This window comes from Garra rufa, chromosome 15 (genome assembly GCF_049309525.1).
Source record: "Garra rufa chromosome 15, GarRuf1.0, whole genome shotgun sequence".
NCBI lineage: Eukaryota > Metazoa > Chordata > Actinopteri > Cypriniformes > Cyprinidae > Garra > Garra rufa.
Window position 1 is genome coordinate 22927049 of NC_133375.1, and position 17929 is coordinate 22944977.

Sequence of the window (17929 nt, forward strand, 5' to 3'; positions counted from 1 at the left end):
CTCCGTGTAACAGCTGTCCAGATGTTTGGCTGTCTGACCTGAGCCTCATAACCACCGCAGAGACACCTGGCCATACTGCCAACACTCTCTGGCCATATGTCAATGCACACACACACATCTATGCCAGCTGAGATGCACCAATATAAATAATAGAGCAATCTGCTACTACAAATCTGCAGTTACCCCTTCAGTCGAATCACTTCGACGTTACATTGGGATCTCGCCTGAGAGACCGATCATCTCTGAGCCTTATATAAAAAAGGCCAATTGCAAATTGGCGAGTGGACGTGCGCGTCGGCCACTCCCCCGCACATGCGGGTATATAAGAAGGCGGCGCGCATCACTCAAACAGACTTTCGCTTTCAGAGCCGGTATGCTCAAGCCTTCTCTCCTCAAGAAAAAGGAAAACTTCACGTTCCTGCTGCTCTCTCTGCTGGTGTGCGCCGATTGAAAGAGACAAACTAAAAGAGTGAATTTCTCGGCGCCGCCAGCGGGGTCCCGCGGGCGGCCGTTTTCACGGCCATAAAAGCCTCCTGCGTTCCAGCGAGCAAGCCCCATTGAATGCACAGTGGTGCCGCGGTTTCCTCCCTGGGCAGACCGGGACTAAAAGAGCAATTTCTCACGGCTGTGTAAAGACGTTCTTTTCAGAATGGCTTTCCGGCCGTGCGCTTCTGGGTGTGGCAGTTTCCTCACCTCACTGGACGGACATGAAAGCTGCTTCACATGTCTGGGCATTGAACATGCTGAGGCAGCTTTCACGGATGGTTCATGCATTCATTGCGAAAGCATGACCATGGGAATGCTGAGGACTCGCCGCTCGCTCGCGGGCAGGCCCCCCTTCGCGCCCCACGGCCTGCGGAATTTTTCCGCCGCTGTGGCGAGGCACGAGGGGGAATTTCGAGTCACGGTGCCGAACGTTCCGCCGGCTCCAAAAGCCCTGCGGTCTTCCGCCCGCCAGCATACCCCCGTCGAGATGCCAAAGCAGTACGCCTCCCCGCCAGCCGGGCTGGGCGTCTCCTTTGGCGCTCCTCAGGAGGAAGAGATGTCTGACGCTGCGTCAGAGGGAGAGTCAGGGGGTGAGGACGCTCTTCCGGCGGCGCGGCGCCCCTCCGCGGTTGCTGCCCCGTCGGAGGCAGACTCCGAGCTCTCGGCTATGCTCCTCCGAGCCGCCAGGGGGATCGGCCTGGAGGTTACTCCATCGGCCTCGGCCGATCCTTCTCGGCTGGGCGACTGGTTCCTGGGGACGGCTCCGGCGGCATCGCCTCGCCCTCCCCCGGTGCCATTCTTCCCGGAGGTGCACGAGGAGCTGGTTAAGACCTGGCGGGCGCCCTTTTCATCTCGCCCGCTGCCCGGCTCCTCGCCACCCTTGATGGCGGGGCGGCCAGGGGGTATGCGTCGGTTCCCCAGGTCGAGCGCGCTATGGCGGTGCAACTTTGCCCGCGTGGCGCTGCCACCTGGCGGGGCCGGCCGCGTCTCCCGTCCAAGGCGTGTGAGCGCTCGTCCGCCCTTGCGGGCCGCGCTTTTCACGCTGCGGGCCAGGCCGCCTCGGCCCTGCATGCGATGGCAACCCTGCAGGTCTACCAGGCCAAGGGGTTGAAACAGCTGCACGAGGGTGGTCCCGACCAAGGTACGATGCAGGAACTCCGCGCTGCCACCGACTTCGCCCTTCGTGCGACGAAGGTCGCGGCGCGGGCCCTTGGTCAGGTGATGTCCACGGCTGTGGTCCAGGAGCGACACCTGTGGCTCTCTCTGGCCCAGATGGCAGATGCCGACAAAGCACGCTTTCTCGACGCTCCCATCTCCCAGAGGGGCCTATTCGGCGACTCTGTCGAGGACTTTGCCCAACAGTTCTCGGCAGCCCAGAGACAGACGGAGGCGTTTCACATCCTGCCCCGCCGCGATGCTTCCATCCCGCCGCCGGAGGCACCGCCTCCGCCTGCACGTCGCCGAGGGCGCCCCCCTGCGGCCGCAACATCTACGGCTCGCCCCACCGCGGAGGCCCACGACGCCAGGTCGGCGAGAAGGGCCCGCAAGCGCAGAGCCAGCCGCAGGAGAGTGGCGCCGCCCGCGGCACAGGGATCGGCCCGAAACACCCGCAAGAAAACTGCGAAACGTCCCTGACGCGGGCCTCCAGAGGTGATTGAGACTGCTCCTTAGGGGATGCTAACAATCTACGCTCCCCGCTCCCGGTGGAGGGCCGGGAGCCACTGTGTACTTCAATGCTGCCGTCGGCTTTCGTCGACGGTACCCACTTTTTCTCAAAAAGAGCAATTTCTCACCTCTGGCTTCGGCCTCGAGTTTCCTTCTGAGCAGCACTTACACTCCTCGGAACCAGACTCGCGGCCGGCCTTCGCCAGCGCGGGATCCAGGGAAGAAGGTAAGCACTGCTTAGTGCAGTTAGACACTTCTCCAGGACGTTCATCCTTCTGGGTTCTGTCTCCTTCCCTGTCTCCCCCTAGGCTGCCCCACCACGGTCACGTCGGTCAATGTTCCCTTGATACCACTACGATGGTTGATACGGACGGTACGGCCCGGCCCCAGGCGTCCGCCCAGACTCAGAGGTACCCCTTACTTTCTTATTCGGGCAGGCGTGCCTCTGTTCGGCTTGCGGAGGTCGCGTTCCTACTGGCGAAGGACGCGATCCAGCCTGTCCCTCCCCCGGGACGAGGTCGGGACCTTTCAGTCTCGACTTCACGTGTCCAGTTAGTGTGGTGGGTTAATACCCGCCCTGGATGGAGCTCTGTCCCGATCCCTTTCAGGCTGTCGGCACACTCGCTCACGACGAAGCACATACAGCTATGTTTCCGTCTCCAGGGCTGGGTTGCAGCCATCTGCCTGAAGGGCACCCGCTGTCTCGTCTCGATCTTCCCCGGCGCACACCCCTCCGGCGGTCTGCCCCGGGGGTCGAGCGCTCAGCGCTAGGTGCTTCCATTTGGCTAGTCCCTCTCCTTCCTGCCTTCTTTAGGCCATGGGAGCTCCCCTGTCCCCTTTTTCGGCAGACAGGTATTCGCGTCTTCAACCGTCTCTTCGACTGGTGCTTTACCAGCCCACTCGTGAGTTCCGTTGTGCGAACATAGGGACTTGGTGCCTCGGCACCCCCGCAACTGGTCCTTCAGGCCAACCGAGGGAATTCGTTTCCTCGGTCGGGAGCCTGACTCGGTCCTTAAGACAGCCCGCCTTACTACCTAGAGCGCGCAGTCAGTGCTGTAGTTCCTGAGTCAATCAGGCACAACATAGCGGTCCTCTCAACTGAGGCTCCTGGGGCACATGACAGCTCTAGCCGCTAAGAGCCGCTAAGCTTGTTCATGTGAGACCGCTTCAGCACGATCGAGTCCCAGGATGGGCATGGCATCTCGGCCCACTCCGGACTGGCGTTTTCCCGCAGTTTGGCCGACAAGCCAGCCCGTGGCTTACCACGGGTTGGGTTGCCATGTACGACAGAGGCTTACAGCCTCTCCATCTGCTCCCAGGGAGTACGTGGCACATTTTGCTACTTGCCATTCACTTGAAGCAGGTAAACTCAACCGTGCAGCCTATCGGCTCTCACGGCAGTCCACCACCTGCAGGATGGCGACTCCACCCCGTGACGCAGCTAGTTTGGAGCATATCGGTAGGCCAGCCACATCCGCTCGCCCCCGATTGCTCTCACTGCCAGCTGCCTCCTTCAGAGTAGCGCTGGCACTCAGCTGACCTCCGGGGCCCAAGTACGCCCTTCCCCAGTGAGCCTCCTTGCACAGACTCTGTGCAAGTCCAGGGAGGACGAGGAGTAAGTCTGTTGGTTGCGCTACAAGAATGGCCCACCCGGACTCAGGTCTAGTAACCGTTCCCTCGCGGCAGTCCCTCCCTGTAGGGCACGGTATGACACCCAGACCTCTCCGTCCGGTCTTCTCAGGCCGTGATACAATTATCACTCAGTCCGAGCTCCCTTGACTAGAGGCAGGCTCGCACTGAGATGAGGTCTATTTGCTGGCTTTCCACAGAGTTACACGGTTGCAGTATGCTTCCCTTCCTGCAGGAGAGTTTGAGCGCAGACTGTCCCCTCACTCTTTAAGTATATGCCGCTGCTTCGCCGCGTATCACATGCAGTAGATGGAGCTAAGTAGGTAAGCATTCACTGGCCGTGAGGTTTCCCAGAGGTGCCCAGAACGCACCCCACACCCTCTTGGAGCCTTCCCGTCGCCTTCAGAGCCGCGGGACGCTCCAATTGAGCCATTGGCCTCAGTCGAGCTAGCATTACTGTCATCAAGACAGCGCTCCTGACCGCCCTGGCTCCCGTTAAGAGGGCAGGAGACCTACAAGTTTTCTCTGTCAAGTAACGCCTCATACCCTCTGGGACCCCCCCGTCGCCCTTCAGGGCCGCGGGTTGCTCCTTAGGAGCCTCGGGCCTCAGTCGAGTTAGAATTCCTGTCATTAAGACAGCACTCCTGACTGCCCTGGCTTCCTTTAAGAGGGTAGGTTACCGACAAGCTCAGGTTCCTCAGAGGTGCTTAGCACGCACCTCATACCTCTTGGACCTCCCCGTCGCCTTCAGGGCCGCGGGTCGCTCCATTGGAGCCACTGGCCTCAGTCGAGCTAAAATTCCTGTCATTAAGACAGCGCTCCTGACTGCCCTGGCTCCCATTAAGAGGGCCTACAAGCTTTTCTGCCAGCAAAGTGTGTCGAGAATTCGGGCCCGGCGTCTTCCACGTTACCGTCGAGACCCCGGCCCGGTGCCCAAGGTCCCCACCACGCCTTTCCGCGATCAGGTGGTGGACCTGCAAGCTCTGCCCTGGAGGAGGCAGACCCAGTCGTGCTATGTTGTGTCGTTAAATATGTGAGACTGAATCACTCGGCACTTCAGCCGCACCAGCAGCTTCATCTGCCTCGGGATTCAGCAGAAAGGGAATGCTCCCCGAACTGAGGTTGGCTAAATGGTGGTAGATGCCTCTCCCTGTTATACCCAGGGACAGCCGTGATCCTTGGTTCATGGCACCTCACCAGCAGATGTATAAACCGGAAGCTGCGGGCTGGGCGACACCCTACCTTCGCTTGGTTCTCCAACCTTGCGTAGAGGCCGTTCTCCCGTGTCCTAACATAAGGACTCACAGGTGAGCGGGAAGACCGGCTGGTGTCGGCTTGCTGCGCCATTCCCACGTGGATCCGTGCGCTATTTCCCAGAATGTTCCCTCCGGCGAACCCTGGGTCCTCCTGCCCCGCAGTCAGGGCTAGGCGCGGAGTAGTCCTGCACTGTGATCCTGCCTGGGTCTCCTTCGCCCCGCAGGTTGTGGCTTAGTTTTTATTTATTCCAGCGGAGGAGACCGCTGTTTCCCTCGTGTATCCCTAAAAACCTTTATGGATATATTGAATTATTCTTATTTCCACATGTAGAATTTCATGTGCTCCGCCCCCCCAACCCATGCTTCAGTACAACTGGCATCCCTGGTGGGCCCCCTTATTGGGCCCCAGGGCGTTGGGAAGGTTACGTTACACTTCGCCTGCCGGCACGTATACTTGTCAGCACGTGAAGTTGTTGCGTAACGCGGCGTCAGGGTCGTGGCCTTTTCCATGGGCTTGTTCCCAATGTAACGTCGAAGTGATTCGACTGAAGGGGTAACGTCTAGGTTACGAAGGTAACCCACGTTCCCCGAAGGAGGGAACGGAGACGTTACATTCCCCTGCCACGTCCCTGGCGTCGCGCTGACGCCGGCTTGACGGCTCTTCAGCGAAAACCTGTTTGAGTGATGCGCGCCGCCTTCTTATATACCCGCATGTGCGGGGGAGTGGCCGACGCGCACGTCCACTCGCCAATTTGCAATTGGCCTTTTTTATATAAGGCTCAGAGATGATCGGTCTCTCAGGCGAGATCCCAATGTAACGTCTCCGTTCCCTCCTTCGGGGAACGTGGGTTACCTTCGTAACCTAGACGTTTTCTTGTCTTGCCTTAAAATGTTTTTTTACCACCGAGACCACCACCATAATCTTTCTTTCTGTGCTTGTTTCAATATAAAGAATCCTTTATCTTAAATCCTTTGTTTTAAAATTCAGTGCGAATACACATAAAAATGACTACACAACTGATTTGCATGAATATTAGTTGAAGATGAAGGTGACCGCAGTACAAGCAGGGAAGGTGATTAACCATGCTGTTTGACATGAGCGGCCCTATTTGAGTCTTAGATCCAATTTTAGAACAACACAGATGTATTCTACTAGCATTCCCTTCCACACACACACAACACAAATCATTTGAAGCCCCCTAACAAAAAGAAACACACACACAAAACAGATTTCATTGTCAACAATAATACACTTTAATCAATTCCAATCTGTCTTAGAGTAAAGTATTATGCATTACACTACCAGTCTAAAGTTTTCAAGACAGTAAGATTTTAAGAAAGTTTAAAGTTTAAAGAAGTCTCTTCTGCTCACCAAGTCAGTCAAGTGCATTTATTTGATCCAAAGTACAGCTAAATATTTTTACTATTTAAAAGAACTATTTGAATATATTTTAAAATGAAATTTATTCCTGTGATTAAAGCTACATTCCCGGCATCATTACTTTAGTCTTCAGTGTCACATGATTTTTCAGAAATCATTCTAAAATGCGTATTTGCTGTTCAAGAAACATTTTTTATTATTATTATCAATATTTGAAACAGTTGAGTGCCTTTTTTCAGGATTCTTTGATGAATATAAAGATCATAGAATCATAGAAATTATTCATTTTTATTTAGCAAGGATGATTTAAATTGATCAAAAGTGATGATAAAGACATTTATAATGTTACAAAACATTTCTATTTCAAATAAATGCTGTTCTACTGAACTTTCTATTCATCAAAGAAACCTGAAAAAAATTCTACTCAGCTGTTTTCAGCATAATAATATGTTTGTTTTTGAGCAGCAAATTAGAATATTAAAAAGATTTCTGAAGGATCATGTGAGTGGAGTAATGATGCTAAAAATTCAGCTTTGAAATCACAGGAATAAATTACATTTTAATATATATTCAAGTAGAAAACAGTTATTTCACAATTTTACTGTTTTTGCTGTACTATGGATCAAATAAATACAGGCTTGGTGAGCAGAAGAGACTCAAAACCTTACTGTTCAAAAAAATTTGACTGGTAGTGTACGTCTCCATGTACCGGATCAAAAAAATATGGTTTACTTACAAACTCATGTAATCTTTCTCTTTATCACCTTCCTTTCTTTCTTCTTCTGCATTTTACTTTTATCTTCCATTTTTGATTTGACTCCCTTTATTCACATTGGTGGAAACAAACAGAAAAGAGAGGGAAACATAGATTATGCATTGTATAATAACTAGTGTTTTAAGTTTTTAAACATACACTATTAAAAAGGTTCATTATCATCATCTCTGCATGATTCTATATGGAAAAAGTTTATTTAGAATGTTAAAATGTAACCTAATAACTCTCAAAACAGTAAATCTGGAGGTCTTAAAAAGTCTTAATTCACCGTTTTACAAATAAAGACATTAAAAGGTTTTAAACTGGTACAGGAAATCTTATATTTGTAAAGCCATGGCATTAAGTGTTGCATGCACTGCAAAGAATAAATATCTTACCTGTATTTTTCTCTTGTTTTCCATATTACTTGATGCAAAATGAAGAGAGTTTAAGTCTTGTTTTCAAGGAAATTAATCCAAATGGAGTTTGTTTAACACAAGAACAAATATCTGTCAGTGGGGTGTGAAGACTTGTTTTCCCTTTGAATTAAGTTAATTTTTCCAACCCCACTGATGGATTTGTTCTTGTAAACTCACTTCATTTCGATCAGTTTTAAAGAAAACAAGACTTTAACAAGATTAAGATACTTAATGCAGCTTAATTGAAGAATCTTTAGATATTTGCATTGATAAACAAGACAAAAATCAGATTTTGCAGGGTGAACAGATAATAAAAGTTATTTTTATATTCTAGTTGCACTATTTATTTGTTGTAATGGACTGTTGGACGTTGTATTTTCAAACTGTTGCTAAACTCGTTGTGTCCTCCCGAGACATTTACATTTAGAGAACATATTGACATACTCTGTTCCCTTCAGTTTATTACTTTAATTTTCTCTAATTGCTCCTAAAATGGTCTTTAAAAAGTCTTAAATTTACCACAAAATCTGTAGAAATCCTGAAGGAAAAACAGTTCTTTTAAGAACTGTCCACTGAAAGGTTCTTTGGGGAACCAAAAAATTGTTCTTCTGCAAAGCCTCCCTTTTTGAGCCTTTATTTTAAGAGTGTAGTTGTTTACATGATGTTACGGTCTCTGTGTGTGTGTGTGTGTGTGTGTGTGTGTGTGTGTGTGTGTGTGTGTGTGTGTGTGTGTGTGTGTGTGTGTGTGTGTGTGTGTGTGTGTGTGTGTGTGTACCTGGTATTCATCACGTTGTGGGGACCAAATGTCCCCACAAGGATAGGAATATCAGTAGATTTTGACCTTGTGGGGACATTTCTCAGGTCCCCATCAGGAAACAGGCTTATAAATCATGCACAATGAGTTTTTTTGAGGAAGTAAAAGTGTGCACAATCTCCTGTGAGGGCTAGGTTTAGGTGTAGGGTAGGTGTAGGGCGATAGAAAGTACGGTTTGTACAGTATAAAAACCATTACGCCTATGGAATGTCCCCATAAAACATGTAAACCCAACATGTGTGTGTGTGTGTGTGTGTGTGTGTGTGTGTGTGTGTGTGTGTGTGTGTGTGTGTGTGTGTGTGTGTGTGTGTGTGTGTGTGTGTTGGATAGTGTTGTTCTGGGTCTGATAGCGCACTGGCATTAATCTTTGGAAAGCTGCTCTTGATCACCCCAGCAGGTGCAGGACAGAGAGATTCATCTGCAGTCATAGTCCGACGGCAGCTCTGAGACTCTGGCAGGAAGGAAGAAGCATGGATGCTGTCTTCCCATAATGCCCCTGTGCTTTCCTTCTAACGTATGAACTCCGACTACAGTGGAGAAAGATGCTGGTCTGCAAAATTCAGCTCTCGGTATAAAAAATGCAGAAATAAAGCCCTCTTTCAGCACTATATATGAAATATGGGAGCCAGCTTTAGAGGAAATATAAAGTCAATAAACATCTACAGAAACAGCCATTAGCTACTGTATATGGGTTGGAAACGTTTCTGCTCTGCTGAGTTTTCTTGCTGGCTTGTCGTGCGTCTGTGTCACTTGTTGTGTCACTAACGCTACATAAACAGTTGACCGAGGTGTGCGGTCTCACTCCAGGTCAGTGCAATGGGAGTGTGACTTTATTGATGGTTTTGTAATGTGTTCTGGCTTCTCTGGTCTTTTTCAGTAGCTTGTTTTCCCACAGGCTTTAAAACTACACCTCACATATACTGCCTGCAGGAACACTTTAGTTTGGTGTGTCAGTCTTATAACGCTACACCGAAAACTAATTATATCAGCAAAACATAATTACAGACTATTTAAAGTATTTATGCTTATTAAGCAAGAAATGCATTAAAACAATTAAAAGTGACAGCAAAGACATTTATGTTGGAAAAAAAAAAAAAACGCTAAAATTTACTATAAAAAAACGGCAGCTGTGGTTGCCAGACTTTTACATTTTAGGTTTTACGGTTTTATTTCATTAACTGATATAATGTTAATAAACGTTAATTTAACAACATTAGATATAACATGCAATCATAATGTACAAAACTGATAGGAAAAACTAAGAAACATTGTTTCAACAAATAAGCATAAAATTTTAAATGTAATGCAGGGAATTCTGGGAATGTAAATTTACGTTCTTTTTCACTTCAGACAACGATATATAGTCGAATACAGTTTTTTTACTGTATATAGTAGGGGAACTTTCTGTTTACCATTTAACAGGTTTTTACTGTAGCATTTTTACAGTTTTTTTACCGTTAAATTCACTGTAATTTTTTACAGCTTCTATTTTGAAAAAAAAAATATTTCTATTTATCGAATAATCCTGATAAAATGTATCAATGGTTGCCACAAAAATATCAAACAGCACAAATGTTTTTAACGTTGACAATTTAGCATAACACCAAAATGGCATATTCAAATGATTTCTGAAGGTTAATGTGACGCTGAAGACTGTAGTTCTCATGATATGTATGTGTTTGTTCAACTATTAGAAAACTTTTAGAAAAAGAAGTATAACATTCAACAATGTATATCACAGAAGAGTAGTCACACAATTACAGATTATAACTGGCAGTGGCGCAAAGTATAATAATATTCTGCTCACAAGTCACATTTAACTAAGTATTTCTTAACTTTCTTGATTTTTTTAAAATTAGTTTAAGATTTGAAATGAAGGTCTGAATCTACAATCTTTCAGGGGTGTTTATTTGTTTGGTAGCACTTTAGATTAGGAAACACATTCACTATTAACTATTAGAGTTTTCCCTCATTAAACTCATTTTGCGGCTTATTGATAGTAAGTAAGGTAGTTGTTTGTGGTTATAATTTATATTTAGGTGGGTAAGGTTAAGGGATCTAGATTTTTTTTAATGTAGAGTAAGGCATGTACTTTATAAGTACCAATAATCAGTCAATATTCTAGTATGCTTTCTAACAAGCAAGCAGTTAATAGTGACTAGTGTTCCCTAATCTGAAGTGTTTCCATTTATTGATTTTAATAACAAATCATGTCAACAAAGTAAAAGGGTACTTTTGCTTTCTTAAAGGGATAGTTCACCCAGAAATGAAAATGATTTATTCACCCTCAAGCCATCCAAGGGGTATATGACTTTCTTCTTTTAGACAAATATAATCAGAGTTAAATTTTAAAATGTCCTGGCTCTTCCAAGCTTTATAATGGCAGTGAATGGGTGTTAAGATTTTAAAGTAAAATAAAGTGCAACCATCCATCATAAAAAGTGCTCCACATGGATCCAGGGTGTTAATAAAAGCCTTCTGAAGTAAATTGATGCGTTTATGTAAGAAAATTATACATATTTAAAACTTTATAAATCGTAATCTCAATTCCAGTGAATGACGTAGGATGTAGACATAGCATAAGATCCGGTGAGAATATGCTAGTCTCGCAAGAACCAAATTTTGTTTACAGCAAAGGAAATTCAGTCTCCTCTTGGCTTATATCAAAATCCTTCCACATTTTGATGTCTACCCCCTATACCATCCGGTGGAACGCTGCTCTCTTGTGAACATGAGTACGGCAGTTAGCGGGGGCTAGAGATTACGGTTTGTTGTAAATATGGATATTTTTTCTACACAAACGCATTTCTTTACTTCATAAGGCCTTTATTAACCCCCTGGAGCTGTGTGGAGTACTTATGGATGGATGGATGGATGGATGGATGCACTTTATTGGACTTCAAAATCTCAACAGCCATTCACTGCCATTATAAAGCTTGGAAGAGCCAAGACATGTTTTCATATAACTCAGATTCGTCTGTGTATTTGTCTGAAAGAAGAAAGTCATAAACACCTAGTATGACTGGAGGGTGAGTAAATCATGGAGTAATTTTCAATTTTTGGGAGAACTATCCCTTCAATGCAGGTTTAAGTGAAAAATCATGTCAGAGATGATCTGACCTCATTTGTAGCAGGGCTCACATAAAGGCAGAAAATTCAACTCTGGAAAAAAAACGCCTTTAGCATGTGATGATTGGGATAAAGAGACAATCAAATGTACTATTGTCTTTTTCTTGACAACATAATTCAATATAAAGTTTCATTTTAGTTCAACAGAAGTCACCTGCTGTACTGGCTGCTAAAGTGGTTGATAAAAAGTGTTCCACATTTGGCTGCTGGCGGGTGTTAATTTCCCACCTTGTTCATTATACAGCAAGTAGACTTTTATAGATGAATTTTTCTGTCAAGCTCATTATATTCCCTGCTTCATCCAGTCAGTCAGTTATTCTCTAAATAAACATTCTGCAACTCTCACCTCACCGTGACTTCATTAATTGCAGTCTTCACACTAATAAACATCCTTTATTGGACCATTTCAGTCTTTAATGTGGCCTGTGAGTAATGGAGCTTTATGAGACAGAGCATTTGGATTAGTTGTTTAGATTAATAATAGTTTAATTTTCTTTTTTATCAGTCACTGGCGGTGACAGAGTGGCCAGTCCGGCAACACAGACTGCCTGTAATCAACCTATAAATACTGCTGCTGGGCTTCTATCTTTAGCAGGATAATAAGAAATGCCGCTCTCTATGTATTGCAGCGGGAAATGAAGACAAACAGTGTTTCTTTACAAAGCAAGTGACTTGGAGAGGCTAGTGGCATCGTGGTACAGGTATTGGCGTGCTGTTAGTGTCCAGGTTCTCATGTGAATGGTTTTGTGTGTCCAGACAGCCTAGTGTAATCTTTCTTTGTGTGAGTAAAGGGAAACTACAGTGTAAGCCTCTTGGTCTTGTGTGTGCTTTACAAAATGAGCCAACTGTGCCCGTTTCTATCCAGAACTGACAAGGAATGAATGCTTTCAACTGCATTCCCGGATGGGCCGCCACACACGGCTGTTTTCTGCTTGTGTGCTTGTGTTTCCTGCTGTCTTTAGTCCAGTTGTCTTGGGTTGATGAAGGGGGCAGGAGGGGTTCGTCCAGCACTTCCATCCTCTTGGCATGCAAACTAACTCCCAGACACACACACACACAGGCATAATCCCATTGGCTGCATGGGCCTCCAACACTCCAGACATGGCCAGAAGACTGAGGAATTATCATCTGTTTAACACATTTTCATTTATAACAAGTCAGACTCTGATACCAGAAGAAAACTGGACATGAATTTAAAAATTGGCCCTATTTACTTTCTTAATGCATGTTGATGGTCTTTTTGTAAATGATGTACTAGTGCACATTGTTCCGAATTTTAAAAACAGTGCCATAGTCATTTAATTTTTGCTGATCATTTGGACAATAATGTGAACCATTAGCCAAAAAACTATTTTAGGCATTGTTTTAGCAAGCTTGCTAAATTAAGATATGGCTCATTCAGGTATGCAGCATCCACTTTTCATGATCCAGACAATTCCTGATGGATAAAATCCATTTCATTTTTTCACTTAGACTACTGTTTAAAAGTCTGTGGTCAATGTTTCCCTGAAGTCTGCATTTATTTGATCAAATATACAGTAACAAAACTGTAATATTGTGAAATATTTTTGCAGTTTAAGTTTTAAATTGTATTACTTTTTAAAATGTTAAGGGCAAAGCCATTTTTTCAGCAGCCATTGCTCTAGTTTTCAGTGTCACATGATCCTTCAGAAATCTTTCTAATATACTAATTTGGCGCTTGAGAAACATTTATTATTATCAGTGTTGAAAATGGTGATTTTTTTTAAGGATTTTTTTTCTTTGATCAATAAAAGGTTCAAAAGGTGCATTCATTTGAACACTGTAAAAAGTTTTCACCAGATTCAACTTAAAAACCTAAGTTCAGGAGCTGCCTTAATTTTAAGTTAAATCAGCTTAAAACTGCAAGTCATTTTAACTTATTACAATAAAATGAGTTGATTTAACTTGTGAGTTGAAATGACTGAAGTTGATTTAACTTAAAATTTTAAGGCAGCTGCTAAACTTAAGTTTTTAAGTTGAAACTGGTGAAAACTTCTTACAGTGTAGAGACATTTCACAAAATATTTCTGCCACTTTTTCTGCCACTAATTTTATTAATTAATTTATTTAAAAAAAAATCTTACTGACTCCAAACTTTTAAACAGTAGTTTACATTGTTTTACTTGGAAGTATTTCACATCACAGAAGAAAAATATAAACTGTAAAAAATTTGCGTTCATACAGTTTCACAAGCTTCAGTGTGAGCGTATTTTGCCTTTTTTGTTTGTAAGCGTGGAGTTTCATATGGAAGTGAAATTGTGCTTTTAAGTTGACAATTCTATATCCTGAAGCAACGTTTTATTTTCTGATAACTGTGTAAAATAAGGGTTCTTGTGTGTAGGAAAGGTTTTTATTTAAATTTGTTCTAAACATCTTATAACATGTGAGCCTGAGTATATAGAGTGGAGATCAAAATTAGAGAACAATCTTTAAATATAACTCAAATTTTGCAGGGTTACAGCTCTCAAAAATTAGTAGGAAGTGTAGAGACCCTTGCTTTGAATGATTTCAGCACATCTGCAGCTGCAGGACATCGCTAGTTTCTCACACTGTGCTAATGTGATCTTGGTCCACTCTTCTTTCACTCTTCCACAGTTCGGTGACTGTAGTGGGTTTCTTAGCCATAACTTTGTCGCAAAGGATTTTTAATCGGGTTTAGATCAGTCTTGCATGAAAATTGCAGGCTGACTGGGAGATGCTTGCAGGGAAGGAACTGCAAGTTGCTGAAGGAGGTTCTGAAGGAGGCAATTCCAGCTGCAGTGTTGAACCCATTCCCCATTGAGAGTTTCTGCATTATCCTGTCTTCTCATGCATTTGTCTTGCATGATTGACCAGCCTTTTTGGGGGACTTGGGGAATTAGTGTCATTGTAAAGTTGCAGAATTCGAGAAATCACAGATTTGGAATGACCAGCTTCTTTTGCAGTGGCTGAAACCGTCTTCCCTTTGGCCTTCATCTGGACAACCTCTTGTCACAGGGTTTCACTTACCATAAAGTGGCCTGCCATCTTGCAATCTAAATGAAAATTTAGGAATACTGCCAGTATAATAAGCAGTAGATGCCACATTGACATCAATATCATTTTTTTATACTGTGCTTTAGAATGCAATTAATTTATGAAATAAAACTGCCCTTCTACTTATGTTAAGATAAGTTCAAATAAAACTAAGCAGTGACCTTGAAATTTAGGAAATTATAGGGTAGTTCTCTAGTTTTGATCTCCACTGTAGTTAGTAATTAGCATAATACTCACTATAAAAGATTTTAACAAAGAAGTATGAAAACTTATGTACACATTCCATATTTCTGAGGCCACCAGCAATCTGTGATATGTGCATACATGTAGTTTGAGTTGCTTCTTACATCTAGAAAAACATGCTGCACCTTTGATGCTGCACCAGTTCTTAATTAACTCATTACCAAGGGATGTTTCAGACTAAGAACAGACTGGATGCGGTCACACTAGTCTTGGTGGCATTAGCTGAGAAAGACAGGCATGAAAATGCCACCATGAACAGACTGAGTGCTGTAAATGTCAGCCGATCTCTATTGTGTTGCTGGTTCCTTAACACTGAAGATGTCACATTACATGATGGCCATTTGAGTTCTGCAGTCATGCCAGGAGAGGGAAGAGAACTGAGTCGTGGTAATGATGCGTGAATGCTGGGAGGAGATACTGGTGATTGAGAAGCAACTATTACCTTATTGACCTCTTCATCTAGTCACATCCCTCTTCCTCTTTTCCAGTGGATCGTGTTGTATTAATGATCAAGAATTTATTCCACTCCAACAAGTGTCATAAACATTGTTAGTATCAGTCTGTAATACTATATTCTCAAACAAGTATTTATTGTTGTGACTGCCCCAACCTTTCATGTTGCATCTATTTATAGCTAATTTTCAATGCTTTGCTAAGCACATCAAACATGTAGAGTAATTTTGTGGTTGACAACCCGCAATGATAAATAATTAACATAAAAATGCTGAATTAAATGTGTGATAAGTTTTAATCAATGCTCAGCGAGCAGGAAAAATAATTCCATGTGTTCAAAATGCGTCACGTTATGACAAATTATTTTTTGTCACGCTGTGTGTAAATGAATGCCATATGTTACATGTTATAAAAAAAGAGAATCAAGAAGAATGTAAGGATGAGATAATTGGCTGGGGAGAGGTGTTAAAGCATGTTATATAGCAGTGTAATAAATGTGACGGGCACAGTTGTATGTGTTTGACATGACAGTGCTTGCCGTTTTACTGTATGGCCTGAGGACAGCCATGGGACTGCATGGACAATGAATATTTAAAGAGAGGTTCATGAATACATATCAATGCATAGAAAGAGTCTTAGTGGACTCTCAAGTGTCTTGAGGTATTAGCTGCTTCACTGTCCACTGCTTGAAATGCAGCAGTGAAGTGACATTTTCTTCAACCCAGGCTCAAAATATGTGCCTCTATATACATTTCTGCAACACTGTAATTTTATACCTTACTGCATGTGTTGCAGCAGTTTCAAATTGAATTGTCCAGAGAGTGGCACTAAAACACATGTTTAATTAGTGACTATGGCACGTTTTTATTACATTGCTACATGCACGTATTGCTGCGTTTTTATTACACTGCTTGAGTTGCGTATTGCGGCTGTTCAAAATTCAAATATCCGAGCAGTGTCGCTAAAGGTTAATGCTCTGTCGTGTTGGAAATATCCCCTACGCCAAACCCGACCCTAAACGTACCCGATAGTGTGAACAAATGCAAAAGTGATTTAAAGTAATTTTGTAAATAATTCAAAGTGACTTTGACTGACTTTGACTTTTGATTTGACTTTGAAAAACGCATTTGTTAATGCAGCTATGCTATTTTAACGTCCTTATGCGGATTTGAGCTGTTTTGTCAAAATGTAGTTTCACTGGTATCGTTCCGGAGCTTTTTATCACTCAGGTTCAACGCATTATCACATTAGCTACAGAGCAAACCTACTGAATTAAGGCCTTTCCACACTGAGCGTGATGCAAAAACGCTATATATATATATATATATATATATATAATAACATAATCATATGTCTGTTTGCTTTCATATTTCATATGTAGAACAGTAGAAAAATGTTTCAATCATTTTTTTTTAATACAGAAGATCTGGAGAGTGAAAGCGCTCTGAATCATATAGCACTCGCGCACATGGAAGAAAACGGACAGTGTTCTCCTCCAGATCACATAATTTAGTAGAGAATTAATAGAAATTAAATCAAGAACATGTGAGAATAACCATCTGTTCTCAGATGCGATGATAACAAGAGTGCATCCTCTTCTCTCTAGGACTACTTTTCTTCTGTGTTTGTTTACACTGGTTTTCAGAACAGCGCTGCGACTCTCGTCCTTTTGTGCAACAGAAGCTGCTCTGGGCATGTGATGTAATGCTCAAATCTTATTGGACGGCAGTGTTTTCAGTTTGTAAAACTGAAAAGATTTGTCGGACTGGTTGTTAAAAAAAACATTAACTTTTTCGGTGGAAGCATCCATTGGAATCTGTTGTTTTATTCCAGCGCGTCATCGCGTGCGCTATTCGTTTTGGTTTTTCGCGCTCAGTGTGGAAAGGACTTTAGAAAACTTATGCATATGAAGCTGAATATGTGACAACATTAAAAAGTATCAGTTTTCAAATTGCACAGGAAATTCTTTTGAACTTATAACATAATGTTCTGCAAGTAATTGGGTGAAAATTAGGCTTTATTAATCAAAACTCTGTAACTGTAAATCATACTTTATGTGAAAAGGAATAAAAGTTTTACTGCCTCTAGTGTTCATTTCAATTGGAAACTGCAGTGATTTATAGTATGAATCACTATAGTATTTCATACATATTAGTAAGTTTTTTTTCAGTTTTGCAGAAATGTATATAGAGGCATGCATTTTCAATGAGTCTGTCGTTGAGATGTTTATTTTCTTTTTTCTTTTCCACGTATTTTTTTCTATTCAGCTATTTAAGTCGTTTGCACTTCATGTTTCTCAGTTTTTTAATTAACATTTTGCATGTCTCCCTTTTTTAACACACCTGATTGAGATCATCAGATCATTAGTTCAGTTCATGGCTCTCTCCCTTAACAAGCTGATGATCTCTGTCAGGTGTGTTAAAAAAGGGAGACATGCAAAATGTGCAGAGCAGGGGGTCCCCAGGACTGGAATTGGGAACCACTGCACTAGTTCACCTAAAAATGAAAATTCTGTAATTACTCACTCACCCTCATGTTGTTCCAAACCCGTAAGACCTTTTTTTCATCTTCAGAACACAAATTAAGATATTTTTGATTAAAAAAAATTACGATTGAACCATTGATGTCACATGGACTATTATAGCGATGTCCTTACTACCTTTT